This window comes from Balaenoptera ricei, chromosome 16, assembly GCF_028023285.1.
Source record: "Balaenoptera ricei isolate mBalRic1 chromosome 16, mBalRic1.hap2, whole genome shotgun sequence".
Lineage (NCBI taxonomy): Eukaryota > Metazoa > Chordata > Mammalia > Artiodactyla > Balaenopteridae > Balaenoptera > Balaenoptera ricei.
Genome location: NC_082654.1, coordinates 51550911 through 51567258, shown reverse-complemented (window position 1 = coordinate 51567258; position 16348 = coordinate 51550911). Strand labels below are relative to the sequence as shown.

At 44.2% G+C, this 16348-nt stretch overlaps 1 long non-coding RNA gene across 1 annotated transcript in view; it reads left to right on the top strand.

The window, feature by feature from the left end:
• The first annotated feature begins 4204 nt into the window (after positions 1–4204).
• LOC132350376 (uncharacterized) overlaps positions 4205–16348 on the top strand; it is a 47066-nt gene continuing 34922 nt past the window's right edge. The window contains exons 1-2 of the long non-coding RNA XR_009497906.1: positions 4205–4284; positions 10954–11012. This is a non-coding gene — a long non-coding RNA (uncharacterized LOC132350376). The remainder of the gene's footprint in view (positions 4285–10953; positions 11013–16348) is intronic.

Sequence of the window (16348 nt, the reverse complement as noted above, 5' to 3'; positions counted from 1 at the left end):
AGAGTCATGAGACCTGGGGCAGTGTAATGTAAAATAATTCAATGCTATTGCATGTAGAAGTCATGAGGCCTGGGACATTGTAATATAAAATAATACAATGCTATTTGGAGGCCTTGCAAAGCATCAAGCATTGTGCTAAGCAATTTCAAACATTATATCATTGGATCCTTTTCAAATGCCGTGAGATACACAGTATGTTTGTTTTACAGGTAAGGAAACTGATATACATATAGGGTACGCAAGCTATCCTATATCACACTGTTGGTTTGGTGGTTATTTATTGTTTTTGCCTATCCAGCAATCATTTGCCATTATTCAGGTCATAGTACCCTGATTTGCCTTTGAAAACGCATTTTCCCAATTTTTTAGTACATGTTGTATGGAAATGGGGCTGACTCCATTTCACAACCTGGGTCTGGCTAAGCAGATTGTTCCATTATCCTGACCATTTTATGAATTCAGTATGGGCACATGGCCTTGGCCAGGCCAGTGAGACTGAGCTCCTGCATTTTCCTGAATATGTTAGGAAAGATAATAGCTCTTTCTTGTGATTGCTCGGGTAAGATAAGTGTAGCTAATTGTGATGCTGATATGAAAGAAATTAGAGACGTATGATAAAGAGAGACATATTCCCAGTGCCATAGTTATTAGCACCTGTGTTCCACCATAGCTGAAGTTGGTGCTACCCATGTGACTTTTTAGGAGGCCAACACTTTTCCTTTATTCCTTAAGACAGTTTAAGGTGGATTTCTCTCTCTAGCAGTTGGATGAGTGTTAAGATTGAATTAAATAAGTAATGGTTGACCTCAGATATTAACTTAAGAACGGCTGACCCCTCAATGCTTATGTACATAGCTGGAGAGCAGATACACTCCAAGGATCATGCAAGGGGAAAGGATTGGATATTTAATCTGCTTTTTCTATTGAACCTTTGACTATTTTAAACACAGTTCTTATTCAACTGGCTACAGAAGTAACCTAGAAGAGAAAGAATGAGACTAGGAATACAGATTGAAACACTAAAGAAACCTGGGCTTGGAATCAGTCAGTACCTGGTTCAAATCTCAGCTCTGATGCTGCATATCAAATAGAGAATTACTGAGCCTCTCTGCACCATGGTTTTCTCATCAGTAAAATGTGATGATAAAACCTGTCTCATAGGGTTATTCTGAGAAATAAGGAGCTGTATTTATGTAAAGCCCTTGGCCAGTGTAGCCACCCTATAAATATTAGTTCCCCATCCACCCTCAAGTGCAACCTATCTGACTCTGACTACCGAAGCTCACAAATACTGACATAGGGAAGTGGTTAGGAGCTTTCCACCATGTCCATCCACAAATAGTAGTTCCTGGTTTTAGGACAAGTAACTGAGGCATGTTTGGGCTCATTCTCTAGGGACTTGAATAACTAAGTATATGTGTACTTTATAGAGTCTTTGAGGGAAGGCACGTTTCTAAACAAAACCACACTAACTGATAGAAAAATCTTGTTTCAGCCAAATAACTGAAGTGTCTTTGACACCTTGTCAAATAACTGATTTGACTGATTTGTCTCTCCCCTCTGAATAAAGGTTGTGTGGATGGATCAAGCCAAGGAGATTTCTTGACAACTTATAATAATAGCAGGACCATCCTTCATCTCCACGCTGGCCCCTGAACAGGAAACAGGTGTGTACAAGGTCATCTGCACTCCAAAGAGTCCTTTAAAGTCAATGACATGTGGTAATGAAAAACTAGTTAGAGTTAGGGCGTAGATAATGACTGGAAAAAAGTCTAGATAGAGGTGTTTCCTGAAGAAAGGGGTGATGCCTTTATCATCTTCCTGCTGTGGGTCTCTGGGTCCAGTCAAAGGCCATGTGCATAGCAGTGAGGAATAAAACTGTGAGGGGATGGATGGAGAGATGACCAGATCCCAGACCTGGCTGCAATTGTTAGAGTCCACTTAACCAACATGTATTTATTGAGGGCCCACTATGTACCAGGAAGTGTTCTAGGCACTGGGATGCAGATAAAACTCCCATCCTCATAGAGCTTAAAATGGAATGTGAGGAGACAGACAAAATAATTAAAACATGTAGTATGTTAGAACATGATAAGTACTGTGAACAAAACAATAAGGCAAGGAAGGGGAAATCAGAATGATAGATGCCAGAGTATAGGAGGCAAAAACTGCAATTTAAAATGGAGTGTTTGCTGAAGACCTCAATGAAAAGGCGGTGTTTGAGGGGGGAAAAAAAGGAAATGAAGAAAAAAATAAAACGCTGGATTTCTGGGAGAAGAGCATTCCTCGAAGTAGAGGCCTGCCTAGCATGTCGGCAGACAGCAAGAAGGAGTCAAGGGGCAGAGAAGACAGTAGGAGGTGGGGTCAGGTCGTGGGTAGCCTGGGATGGAAAGGGGAGAGGCTGGGATACTGAAAGCCTTTTCCTCCTTGGAAGAGAGGAAGACATAAGCCAGTTCAGAGCGGCTCTTACTTCCGCTTAATGAGTCCCTCTGTTGCCGCTGCTCTGAGAATAGACTCTGGAGGCTCAGGAAGAGGGGGAGCAGGACGTGGGCAGGGGAGCAAGGCAGGCAGTTATTACAGCAATGCAGGTGGCCCATGAGAGTGACTTAAACAGAGAAGATGGCAGTAAGGATGAAGCGTGGCTGGCTTACAGAACGTGTTAGACTGTGCTCAGCCTTCGCCTATAGACAGGGGTAAAACAGGTGGTCATCCTGCTGGAACAGACCCGAGAGAAAAGTTCTAGACTTGAATAAAATTGACAGTGTCTCTGGTCAAGAACCTTAAGGCCGTTTGGCAAAGTGCCATGTTGGAATCATAGGCAAGAGTACACGTTTATAATTCCTCCAGCCCTGGAAGTGAGGCAAAAAGGAAATGAAGGAAGTGGGGACATCTGTGAGCGAGGCATGGCCAAGGGCGGTGACTGGTGTTTGGGGGCGGGGGTGTTACAGAGCCCCCCTTGAATGTCCTCTGTGCACAGGATGCAGAAACAAGAGGCTTCACGGAGCCCCAGTGGGTGAGAGAGGGTGTCAGCTGTGGAGCACCTCTGAGAAACAAGGTGGAAATGGGGTCTGCAGGGAACGGCAGTCTCCCCAAGTCTGCGGGCTGCATTTTGTGCTCTTCGGGAGGCGTTTCAGGTGGGGAAGGTGTGAATGGGGAGGACGGTGGATGCCAGGGGCCGGCCTCATCCAGGTTTTCTTTTTGTGGGAAATCAGAAGGAACATATAAAGTGGCTCCTTCTCCTCCGGAAAATGATACTGATTGAAGATGATCCTCCCAAATTTCATTGCAGAAAATGAAGAACGGCTCCCGGTGAGTGTGATTTTCTGCCTTCCTGACCCAGTGCTGAGGCGGGGGAAGGCCCATCCTTCATGCTGCTTCCTCCGTGCTGGAAGGCGGCACTCACTTCAGGGCGCTGTGCATCTTTCACCTGGACAGAGTCCTGGATCTGAGAGAGTCACAGCTCATTTTGTTAATCTTCCAAATCCTATCAGAGATCAACCCCTGGCAGAGGTCTGAATCTGAACACGAAAGGAAATACAGGAGACAAGAGAGAGTGTACACACATTAACCATTTCCTCTCAACGAGGCATCATGCCAAATACTTCTCATGTGTCATCGTATATAACTTTCAAAACACCCTCAGAAGCAGGGTCTGGAAGGTGACTTAATCAACAAACTGAAAACAGTTAAGTGACTTGCTCCAGATCACCTCTACCCTAAGTTTCTCAGCCCAACATCATGATCTCCACGTTTCAGGATGCTGCTTCCTGTACAGGCTCTGGAAAAGGGATATTCAGCCTGTCCCTCTCTCTGGCCATGCCACCGGGAAATGTTCCACATGAAGCCGTGCCATTTGGCTGCTGCTGTCCGTGGACCTGCCTGGCACGAGCCTGCAGATTACAGAAGAGGGAATGAGGGCAGGCACTTATGTTTTCCAAGCACATCCTTTGTGACAGGTTTTGTACTGTCTTTTACATACAGGATTTCATTTATCCCCCATCAGAGCTGCTTGGGGAAAATATTACCTACCGTGAAGAAGCTCAGTGTTTACCCAGCTCACTGGTAGCTTTTCTGGGAGGCTGGGGCAGCCCCCAGTATGTTTCCAAATTCCATGCTCATGGGTGCATGAGCCCTGGAGAATCTCCCTGGTCGACAAGGTCTGGGGGCAACTCTCTGATTCTTTTCATCAAGAGTCGCAGAAATTAAATTCAGAAAATCAGACTTGCCAGAATTACTGAGGTCAGAGTGTACCAACGAGGCATCCTGGATCTTCTGCTCTCACGGGTAAGTGATCAACGGGGAGGGTGGATTGTTACCTGCTTCTCACTGTCATTGTCAAGAGTGTCGATGGGCACGGGGCTCCAAAGCCTGGCAGTGCCACTCACTAGCTGTGTGACCTCCTACATGTTACCTGGCCTTTCTGTTTCCTCAGCCACAAACGATATTGGGTATAAAAATTTGCTCCCTCCCAAGTTTCTTGTGAGGAAAAATGAGACACCGTTTAATAGCGTTTAGTGCCATGCTTATTGTGTGCTGGATAAGTCCTAGCAGTAGTACTGGTTGCCGAATAACTAGCACTTGTAACCAAAGTCTTTTCACTGTCAACAGCAGTTTGCTCTGCAGGGTCATATTTATTTGAAATTATTTAGAGTCACCATTGCAAGGAAGAGATGAGAAGCGAAAAATAGGAACAGGAGACAAAGGACAGGAAAGCTGGTGGACAATGCTTGAGAATGCTGGGGGGGACCACAGTACCGTGTGTGGGAACACTTTAGCCCAAGGGGCCACTGATGGTCAGGATCGCTTTCCCAGGAGGCAGTAGGGCCCCACGGAAGAGGGAATGAGCACCCAGACCTGGGCCAGTAGTGATAGGTAAAGGAGGAAAAGAGGGGCCTTATCTTACCTGCTAGGTCATTTTCTCATGAAAGTGTTACAAGCCCCGTGCTTGGCAGGGCTCAGGCATGGTTGGGGTGTGACTCCATCTTCACTTCTGCTTTATCAAAATTCCCGGCCGTCTCCTGTCCGACCAGCCAGCCCTTCATTCCAGCGTGTGTGGTACAGACAGGCTGCCTAGATGTATTCATCATGCAAATGGTTGCAGTTTTTCTGCTTGGCTTGCCCCAGTCCCAGCATCCCACCCACACACAGACACACACTTCCATCCCTTCTGGACAATCTTATTTTGCTCTGATGGCTTTTAAGGATCATTATTTCTCATCTGTTTTCTACTGAAAAAGACAAAGGAGAGAGTTGTAATCCTCAACTCAGGCTATGGCTTCTAATTATCTTATTAAAACCATTTGGGTTCCTTAAGCCTTTTATGTTGGTGGCCCTAGGACAATCTTCCTAATTTCTGATGTCATTTTCAAGGATGTCTTAATACCTGCTGATGAATTCAAGGTGGGGGAACTTTGCTATAAACATTTTTTTTTATCAAAACATGATTGTCACACACAAGTAGTCTTGGCTTTAAGAGGTCTGTGCAGGGAAAAGGGTCATTTTGGAGTGTTTGCTCTTCACAATGAAGGCCCACCTTCTCTAAGTCTTCCTGTTTCATAGATTTAGGAAACAGGAAGACTTAGAGAAGTCAAGCTTATTTTAAAATATAATAATTTTTTTAAATGCCTTTGTTGTTAGGCTGAAGGTAGCTTACCTGCTCATTTGTCAAATCTGTGATTCTTATTGCCAGCAGAATGAGAAACAGGTATAGGACAAGAGAGGATAGAAAACATTTATTTCAAAGGGGAAAATAAGGGTCTTCTTCTAACATGATTACCAATGCTCCATCTCCCTGATGGCAGATAATGCAATAGATATCTGAGTCATTGTATGGCAATCTCTTTGGATACAACAAGTTTTCAAAATTATCTAAGTAGTTGTGGGTTAAAGATAGGAAAGTCACATCATTAGAAGCTTCCATGATCCACAAAATAGACCACCCTGAGAAGAAGCCCAGCTACCTGCAGGGTGTCGCTAACCCCTTACCTGCCCTTTAAGACTACCATGTCTCCTCGTCTATGTAGCTTCGTTTCTTGTCCCATCAACCTCTTCTCTCTCAAAATATGTACTCACATCGTATCTAATCACATCTTTGAGTTCCCCAAACCATCTTGCCCCTGACACTTCCAGATTGACTCTACCCATGCTCTCCACTCTCACCTCCTGCCTCAACCCTCTACCCCTTGCCCACCTAGCACAGGGGTCCCCAACCCGCATTAGGAACCAGAGGTGAGCGGCAGGCAAGTGAGCGAAGCTTCATCTGTATTTACAGCTGCTCCCCATCACTCGCATGACCACCTGAGCTCCGCCTCTGGTCAGATCAGCGGCGGCATAAGATTCTCATAGGAGCGCAAACCCTACTGTGAACTGCGCATGCGAGGGATCTAGGTTGCGTGCTCCTTACGAGAATCTAATGCCTAGTGATCTGAGGTGTGGCTGAGGCGGTGCTGCTAGCACTGGGGAGCGGCTGCAAGTACAGATTATCATTAGCAGAGAGGTCTGACTGCACAGAGACCAAAATAAATCAATTGCTTGCAGACTCATATCAAAACCCTATCAGTGAGTGGCAAGTGAAAACAAGCTCAGGGCTCCCTCTGATTCTGCATTATGGTGAGTTGTATAATTATTTCATTATATACAACGTAATAATAATAGAAATAAAGTACACAATAACTGTAATGCGATTGAATCATCACAAAACCATCGCACCTCCCCCACAGCCCCCCAGTCCATGGAAAAATTGTCTTCCACGAAACCGGTCCCTGGTGCCAAAGAGGTTGGGGACTGCTGACCTAGCAAATTCAGCAGAAATACCACCTCCTCTGTGAAACCTTTCCTGACCCCCACAGGCAGCCTTATGTCCTTCCTCCCTGCTATTTCTACCTGGCTCCATTGAGTTTCAGTCATCGTCAATCAATGTCAACAAGTGGCAGAAAGAGTAGTATCACAAAATACCCTATCTTTATGTATCTCCAAGTACATATCATTTAGGCTTATGGACTCCTGGGGATTTCTTTCGTACATATGGAGAAACTGAGGAAGTGCACTGTTTTAGCCTCAAGAAGTTATATACCACAGGGAATACAAGTTAAAATGTTCATGTGCTGGGCAATCCTTATCTGTGGATTAACTATGATGAGTGAGGATGAAAAGAATTGTATGAAAAACTGCCATACTGGACACAAATAACACCAAAGCAGTGAATCCACTTAATGCAGTTCATTGCACAATTATCCATCTCCTACTTGGGGCAGGCACCGTACTGGCTACTTGTTTGGGGATCCACCCAAAGCTCCAAGATGAGGTCTGGACATCGCAGAGCTATAAATTGAATGAGATCATAGACAAGGCAATGATATATCCCCTGTGGGGTAAATGCTAACATTGGAGGGATTTTTTTTTTTTTTTCTGATAGTTAGACCAACGGCATTTCTTACAGTTTCCATCCACTCTCCCTAGTTCTGCCTCCTGGTGGGATGCATAAAAAGTTCAAAATTCTTTATAATACAACTGTATAACTTTTTTTTTTTTTTTAATGAGCATTCTTAGGCTACTCTCTCCATTTTGCCTCAAGCCATCTCTTCTTTTATGAAACACCTGTCTCTTCCTGGGACTTCCCTGGTGGTCCAGTGATTAAGACTCTGTGCTTCCACTGCAGGGGACATGGGTTCAATCCCTGGTCAGGAACTAAGCTCCCGTAAGCCTCTTGGCATGGCTGAAAAAAAAAAAGAAGAAACAACTCTCTTTCAATTGTTTCCTGTTCTGAAACGATGGCTTCTACATCCTGGCGAGTCTTTCCTTGACTGGCCCTGTCAGTATTGCTCTTAGAGTAGGCCGGCCAGCTCTAGACCCAATGTGCAGCTGTGGTCTGAACCATGCTGCCGTGTGTCACCAGCTACGTCCATAATCTATCTCCTGAAGGCACTGGCAATTTTTTGGGAAAGTTTTGGATCATGATTCAGCATATTAGATATCTGCATATTAGACCCTTTTCCTATTCCTGTCATGCAGAAACTTGATAGGAATATCATCGTTGCCTTTATAAGTCCATAATAATCATTTGAACAGGATAAAAACAATGTGCAGCCTCTGTCATGAAGCAATGATTTCTACCCTGGAGTCACGGACCAGCAAGGGAGGTGGGGTATTAACATAAGGTTGCCAATATTTTATTTTGCCAAGTTAGGACATTATTTACTTATTTTAAAAGGGAAAGAAAAGAAAGTACTGCCATCACCATCATTTTATAAGGGAAAGGACAGGCACACTCGCATCTCTGCCACCATTAATGTTCTATATATCATGGTGCCACAGCCCACACTTAACCGATATTTGTGAATACATGGATGTAAAAATAAATATGATTTATAGGAACTATGCTCCACTGAGTTAAAAATTATCTCTAACAATTCTTTAGCTCAGTGACTACTGATCTGGTAGCAAGAGAAGTTTCACTTGTCAGAGGGGACACGGCCAAGAGAACAGTTTACTGTGCCTGTGGGATGAAGTGAACTTGCGTGACATGGTGTCCTGAGTCCTGCAAATACCCTGTCTTCCAGAATGCCTTAAACCCTGGCCCTACAATCTCGACACCCCACTGCCACCCACAGGATGGCACAACCCTTGCCCAGTACCTCCCATGCCCACAGCTGTGAAAACTCAGAGATACCTGCAGTCATCCCAGGACGATGCATACCACCGAGGCTCCAGCTCCAAGGAGATTCATTTAATACATCAGTAATAGCTCACCTTTCCTCAGCCCCCAGCTGATAAGCCTGACTCTAGTCATCTTCATCTCCTCATCCTTCTGCAGCATTACCTGATACACTTCCCTAAAGCTCAACTCTCACTATAGCCTTCTCCAGCTCAGAGGTCTTTAATGATTTCCCATTAGGCACAGAAAAAGGCCGAGTCCTTAGACAAACATTAAAACACTCTCATAACCTGACTTTAGTGTATCTTTTCAACCTTCCAGTAGTTTGTCTTCAGCTCCCCTCTGGCCTTTTCAATATCTACTTTACCTATTAGTAAGTGTCTCCTGTCCTCTGCCAGAGAATGAGCTGGGTGCCTCCCTGACCCCAGCACGAAGTCCTGCAAATGTTATCTCAAATTACAACTGTTAGATGAATGAATAAGGTAGGCAGGCACAGATAAATGAAGCTGTACCTTTACTCAGTTACTCAGATGGTGACCTGCCCCAGCACCTAGCACAGTGTTAGGTACATCATAGGTATCCGATGCATAGAACTTGCATAAGGAAAGGATAGAAGGCAGGAAGGCAAGATGAAAGGGAGAGAGAGAGAGAGGAATGAGCTCAAGTGAGGTCAAGATTTAACTGTATTACAGTCCCATCAATTAAATTTTCTCTCTTGGACCAGAAGGCAAAGGTGGGGTTGGATAATGCTGGGAGAGTGCGAGTGCTTCAGACACTGTGAATCAAGCCTGTCCACAAAGAGTTAGGGAAGGGAGACACAGTCTCCTGCCATAGGAAGTGGGAAACACTGTCCTCAGCAAAGGAGAGAAAAACTGAAACTGAATGTCTGAAGTAAAGGCAAGTGTGGCAGAGATTTGATGAAGGTCAGATGCATCGTGCCCGGTGGCTTCCAGCTGATCCCTATGCCCATCCGCTCTGTGTCCCGATCTTCTTCCAGATGCTGGCTCTGCTAACCAGTAGTGGTCCTTGGCCATTATCAGAAAGTTGTTTGCAGGCCCCCAAAGGCAAGAGTCACACAGAAACAACAGCTTTCCATAGATGTCTTTCCAGACCCTCTTCTCCATCCACTTCGGTGTTTTCTCCGCCATCTTCTGCGTCTCCACCTGCTCCATTTCTCCAGGACACCGAGTTTGTGACTCTCCTAGGATCTTGTGCCTTTTCCTTCTAGACCTGGACTGACCCAGCTCCTTCCACAAACTGTGGAAATTCTAATTACTGTAATAAATCCCTGATTCCACAGTGCTTTTAATGGATCTCCTTCATGGTTGAACCCTGGCTATAGGAAATGAGGAAGCTTCCATGCTCGCAAACTTCTTTAGACAGGAAGCAGCCTGAGAAAGCTACTGTACTGTAAACATGAATTATTTCTTATGTGAAAGGAGATGTATTAAAATGTTCCCAGGGTTTGTTTTAATCAAATATGGTACGACAGCAGGCACAGAAATGACTGTCAGGAGGGAGGAAGTTTATACTCACAGATCCCTAAAAGCTGAAGGCATGCCATGCCATGCAGGGCCTTATGGGAAAGGGCCAGGGAAGGTCAGGAGGCAGAGAGGGGCGTGTATGATCCAGAGACAAAAACCCAATTAAGGGTTTTTGTAGGAAGGAATGGGGGAGGCAGGGTAGAATATGCTAGGTTTAGGATTAGATAGTTTGAATAATTTCAAGTGAGCTCTAGGTTATAGGGGTAATTCCCAGTTTTCAAGTGTCTTTCCCCTGGGGTGATTTAGGACAGAGGAATCATTGGCTTAGTGTGTGAGAGTTTAATAAAGGAAGTGGTTGGAGGTGTGGGCTCTGGATTGATTGATATCAAAGGTGTACTATAAAGGGAGGTGTTTGCTATCTCTAGGAATTAGCTAGGCTTGGGAGGGGCATTCTCTTGCAGATGAAGGCCCCAAATGTCAGAGCATCAAGAATATAGAAAATAAGAAAATATAGCCAGTACAGGAAAGATGATTCAAATAGAACCAAGGGCCTAGACAACAAAGCTGAGACTGCAGGAGAACCAGATCTAACAAAGCTAAGATCTGAGGGAGCAAAACCGGGCCCTAATCAATATACATCCCTTGCCCCCAAAGGAGGGGGAGTTGTGACATGTGCCCAGCTAGATTTCAGATTTCAGTGGAATAGTGATGTTTATATACCTCATATTTCCTCCCTTTGTGAGCATGAGTTTCTCTAGTAGTTATTCTATGCCTGTTCCATCATTGCATGTTAAATTTTATCTCTTTAATTCCTAGGTCATCAAATTGAGAAGAACCATACTAAAGGACCTACCCCCAAGGAATGACACATCAGGGTAAGTTTCTCATACACTCTTGAACATGATTAAATGACAAGATCCTGGACTTCAAACCTAAGTTTGATGCTATAATTGAATAAGACTTTTATGGTTCCTGGGGTGTAGGGGAGTATATTTTCATGTGGGAGGAATGTAAATAATCTGTGGCCACAAGATGAACTGTGGGTAATGAAAGATGGTGGTCATTTTTTGCCACCTCCTGCATCTAGAGGTGAAACCTATTCCTCTCCACTTGAATGTGGGCTGTCTTTGGACCTGCTTTGACCAATAGAGTGTGGGGGAAGTGACCTTGCATATTTTGCAAGTCTGGACCTTAAGAGATGTGCAGCTTTTGTGCACTAGGAACAGTTTCTCTTGGAGCCCAGTGGCTGCACTGTGAGAAGCTCAAGCAGTGAGAGAGTCTGGGTAGAGGACCAGCAAGCTCTCTAGTTGACAGCCCCTGGCAAGCTCCCAGCCAACAGTGCTAATAAACATCAGCCATTTGAGTGAGTCATCTTGGTTGTTCCGGCCTAGCCAAGCCTACAGGTGATCGTGTTACCGAACCAAACTTGGGTCCACTGTCCGTACTTGCAGTAAAGCCAATCTACTAACATCATGTTGTAGTGAAGGAAAGAGCAGTGTTTATTGCAGGGCACCAAGCAAGGAGTCCAGGCAGCTATTGCTTAAAAGGCCCAATCTCCCAAAGGCTTTCAGGGAAAGGTTTTTAAAGACCGGGTGAGGGAGGGGGATTGTGGGGTGCGTGATCAGCTGATGAACATTCTTCTGATTGGTTGGTGGTGAGGTAATTGGGAGTCAACGTCATCAACCTTCTGGTTCCAACTGGTCTGGGGTCTCTGGCCTGTGGGCAGCATGCAGTTAACTTCTTCCACCTGGTGGGGGTTTCAGTGTCTGCCAAACAGCTCAAAGGACGTGGCTCAGAATATTATCTGCAGTGCTTGAGGAAGAACTAAAGGTCTTGACTTTGTTTAATGGCTAAACTATTATTATTTTGTCTGTCTAGATTGTTTTCCTTTCTTTCTGCATTTTCTCACTTCTCTGATTACATTTATTCTCTGACTGAAGTTTTTCTACAGACAAAAGGCAGGCAGAGGACATGGGGGTGGGATCTATTCTGGGAAAACCCCATAGGGTCCTGCTTGTTTACCACAGCAGTGCCAGCCAAAAACATGAGGAGCAAGAGCACCCTAGCTAAGCCCACGTGATCTGCGGAATTGTGAGAGATAATAAATGGTGGTTATTATTTTTAAGTAAGTAGTGTGTGTGTGTAGGGGCGGTGTGGTTGGTACACAGCAATAGACAGCTGAAACAAGAGAACAGCAAACTTGGAAATGCCTCAAAACATCTAGATTATGGGATCTAGCCTATGATCTCAGATTTTCCCAATGCACATCCTTCTAAGAGTCTACTTGCCTGTACCCCTCTCCAAAAAACCACCTTCCTCTAAAAGAAGGAGAACCACAAATCAGGCATTTAGAAGGACACACTGAATCTTCTATTTGGACAAATATTATCTGTCCTTTGGAAAGTTTTCCTCTCCTATTTCTTATGTTAGCACAGAGAAAGAAATATTCTTAAAACAAAAAAAGTTAAAATTTCTTTGGAGATCGATGCTCCTGGATGGAGAAGTAACAAGCATTCTACGGGTTCTAGCCACTCTGTTCTCATTTTGCTTTTATACTGCTTCTGGCAAATCTACATATCATAAAAGTATATCTCCACACTCTCATGACAAAACTTAAATTTCCCTTATAGATTGCTGCCTCTGAACAAAGAAGTAACATGTTTTATCTGGTTCTGCCTGCTCTGTTTTCATTTTGCTATTGTATTGCTTTTGGCAAACCTACATATCATAAAAATGATATTTGTGTCTACTTGCCTGAAGCTTGTTAATATCTTTCCAATGTTGCCTAAAACATGGTTAAGATTATGCAGGACAGACATCTTGTCTTGGGATCCAAATTAGGGCAACGTAATTTGACTAGTGCCCTTGAGCTGTTAACATTGCTCAACCAGGTAAGGCAAATTGAGAGTTGTGAGACACACGCACAAGTAGCTGCCAGAATTAATGAATCAAAATACAGGACAGCCTATTAAATTTGAAATTCAGGTAAACAATAAATAATTTTTTAGTACGAGTGTATCCTACGCAAGTTTGGAAATACTTAAACTAAAACCATATTTAACTGGATACCCCATATTTTACCTGACAACCCTATCATAGGTCTCAGTAAGGTATAAGGATGCCAGGTATGTTTCCTATGGTTATACATCCTTTTAAAAATGTGTCTTTTTGTCTGCTTTCGTGGGTTCCACAGTAATGTGGTTATACTTTAACATGAGGCACGGAAAAGGTGATACAGACTTCTGGGAACCCAGAGCAATGGGGAAGAGCCCTCTCATCTCTTGGACACTTATAATACATCCAGTATTTCACATGTTTTATTTCACATGAACCTCTCGACAACCCCAACAGATATGAGTGTCACCGCTTTGAGGAAATAGATACTCAGAGAGGACTTGCCCAGGGTCACACGGCTGGTGGGTGAGGCTCAGCTCTCTGATCAGAACTACCTGTTTCCTAAGGCTGTGTGTCTATATCCCCACAATGTGCTGATCTCTAGGGCGATACATCAGGAGACTGGAGGGTGTGAGGAGGGGCGGAGTTCTTGCTATTTTTCTGTCACTCTTGTGTACCCTTGTCACATGGCATTTGAAAGGCTTGTTGATAACTATATACTTTACTGAGGACAAATGAGGGTAAGAGATGACAGGGAAGGTGTGGCAAAGACATACATGTGCTTCTTTTTTCATCTCTGAAGGAGGAATAAATCCTTATTCAGTGACTCGGTCCCCTAGCCACTTGCTCTTGTCACATATACAGATGGTAGCAGATTCCTCTTCCACGGGAAGGGAGCCTAGTGGCGGGATTGCTCGGCAGTAAACCTGCGGTTAAGTGATCCCTCTTCGGTCCCTCGGAGTCTGAGTGGAACAGAGTCTATTTTTACATGGAAGAGCCCCTTGGCACAAAGTAGATTTAGTACGACTCCTCTTCTGAAGCTTCAGAACACAACTCTCTGTCCCGAAATATTACAGGAGGGAGTAAAGGGAGAAGAAAATGAGGGCACAGGGTAATGTCAAGTAAGTAATGGGTCCCTGTGCTGTGTAGTTCTGACTTATGCTGCTTGGTAGGGAAGTAGAACCTTAGCAAGCCAAGTTTAGGAATTCAATTATAAAAAGGTGGTGGGATAGTATATCACCCCCATGTAGAGGTTTCCTTTCCCAAAAGGAACAAATCAAAATTCAGATCCGAAATTTCAGCCGATTGGTATATTTTCCATGGAAGACTGATGTCTCTTAGCCAGGTTAAGTAACTCCAAACATGGCTTGTATTTTCCATCACGCTTCTGCTTATACTTGAGAGCTTGGAATAAACCAGTCAGCAGTTATGCTACAGCTTGACCTAAATCATTTTCTGGAAGGACACTGACATGAAGGGAAACCAATGGCCCAAAGCCGAACTGAGCAAATGATTCACAAAATGCTTCTGTCTCTGCTGAAACATGTGGTCCTGATGCTGCTGGGAACCAGGATACAGAATAAGGGTCCTAGCTGGCCCTCAGCCATTCAGAGACACCATAAAGGATGTTATTCTTCTAAGAGTCTACACAGGCTTACATCACTACCAGGATTAGGACTAGGGAATGCTCATAGTAGGCAAAACCCAGCAAATTCACTAAATGTACTTGTGTTTACATATTGATTCCCCCAGATAATTGTGGAAGTATCTCTTTTGCCTTCTGCAAATTATCTTTTTGTATCTTCTGTGTGTATTTCTGGGATGGAGCTGGGAGATTTCAAGAGATTTTCAAAGAAATCCATGACCCCTTGGATAGAGAAGTTACAAATTACACTTTACTCTTTAGAGGACCCATCTGAAGAATGATTTGATATTTTGGCTAGACCAGAAATTGCCTATTATTGTTTGGTTTTAAGGCAGTTTTCAAGGTGCAGGTGACTTACTATCTTGAGCAACAAATGTCTGCCAGATAAGTACAGTGTTGGGATCGGACAGGTCTTATCCCTAGAATCTTCTAATCCACTCTGGATGTGTGCATCAGTCTCCCTGGCTCATGTGTGACTTGATCTAGATTGAATGGAAGCTGGTGAGCACATTAGCCCAGGTCAGTCACTGCCAGAAGATGATACAGCAAGCAGACCTAAGCAGGTCTATCGCATTCCAGAGCTATTCTTTCTGTTGCCTCTCCTTTGCTTCCTGGTTCATTGAAGACGAGTTTGTTCCATTACTGTTGAACTGGTCCTTACCACTTGTGCCTGAATTCTTTTGCTGAGGGCCTTCTCTTGCTCTGGAACCTATTTTGCTATCTTTGCCAGAAGTTGAAAGCATGGAAGGATTAACTCTCCCACCTCCAGGATTCCCCAACTATGACTGCTGAAATGGATAGATGAATACCCACCCTGTTGCTCTGCAGTGAGTGCTGTGTGTGATCTACACTGTTTTCTAGCTTCCCGGTGAGGCCGTACCCAGGCTCTAACACTGCTAGCTGCCTTGCTTATCCTTTCTTTCTTGGCTGCCTTACCTTCCTTGTGCCATTTCTCCATCCCCCTGGTGCTTCTTAGGGTATCTCTTGTATTGTTGGCTCACGGCCTGCTTTTGAGGGAAACCCCAAAAGTGTGGCTTCAGCTACTTGAAACTAGAGATGGAAGGACAGAAGAAATGTGGTATGTGGGGTGTCCGTGTGTGTGTGAGATGGGAAGTGTAGGAGAGGGTGATAGTCCAGAACAGGAACTTCCACCATTCCTGTTGATTTCTACTTTTTCATTTGTAAATGTGATAAAATGCACCTACCCCAATGTACCTGTTGAAAGTATTAAATCGCATGATGTGTGGAAAGCCAGTGCCTAGAGTGGGTACTCAATAAATGTTGAGCAATTGTAGAGTTAAATGGTCATGAACTTTGAGCTTGACATAAATTAAACCCATGGATTTAAATTCTGGATCTGTCACTTACTAGCTATATGAGTTTGGGTAAATTACTCCAAATCTCGATGCCTTTATCTATGCATTGGGTGTAAAAATATGCTCTCCACAAAGCCGTACTGAGGACTGAAGTTAGTACTGTGTAAAAAGCAGCTACAGACAGAGCAGAGCATTGTAAGTTCCCAGACCATGGGAGCACCTTTGCTCCTGCTTTTTCCACTTCTTCAAGGACACAGACAGAGCCTTCTGGGCAGAGTGGTTTTCCAGCCTTCTTAGTCCTACTCTAACAGGAATTAAAATCACACTTGCAATTTCTCTGAGTGATTGATAAGCG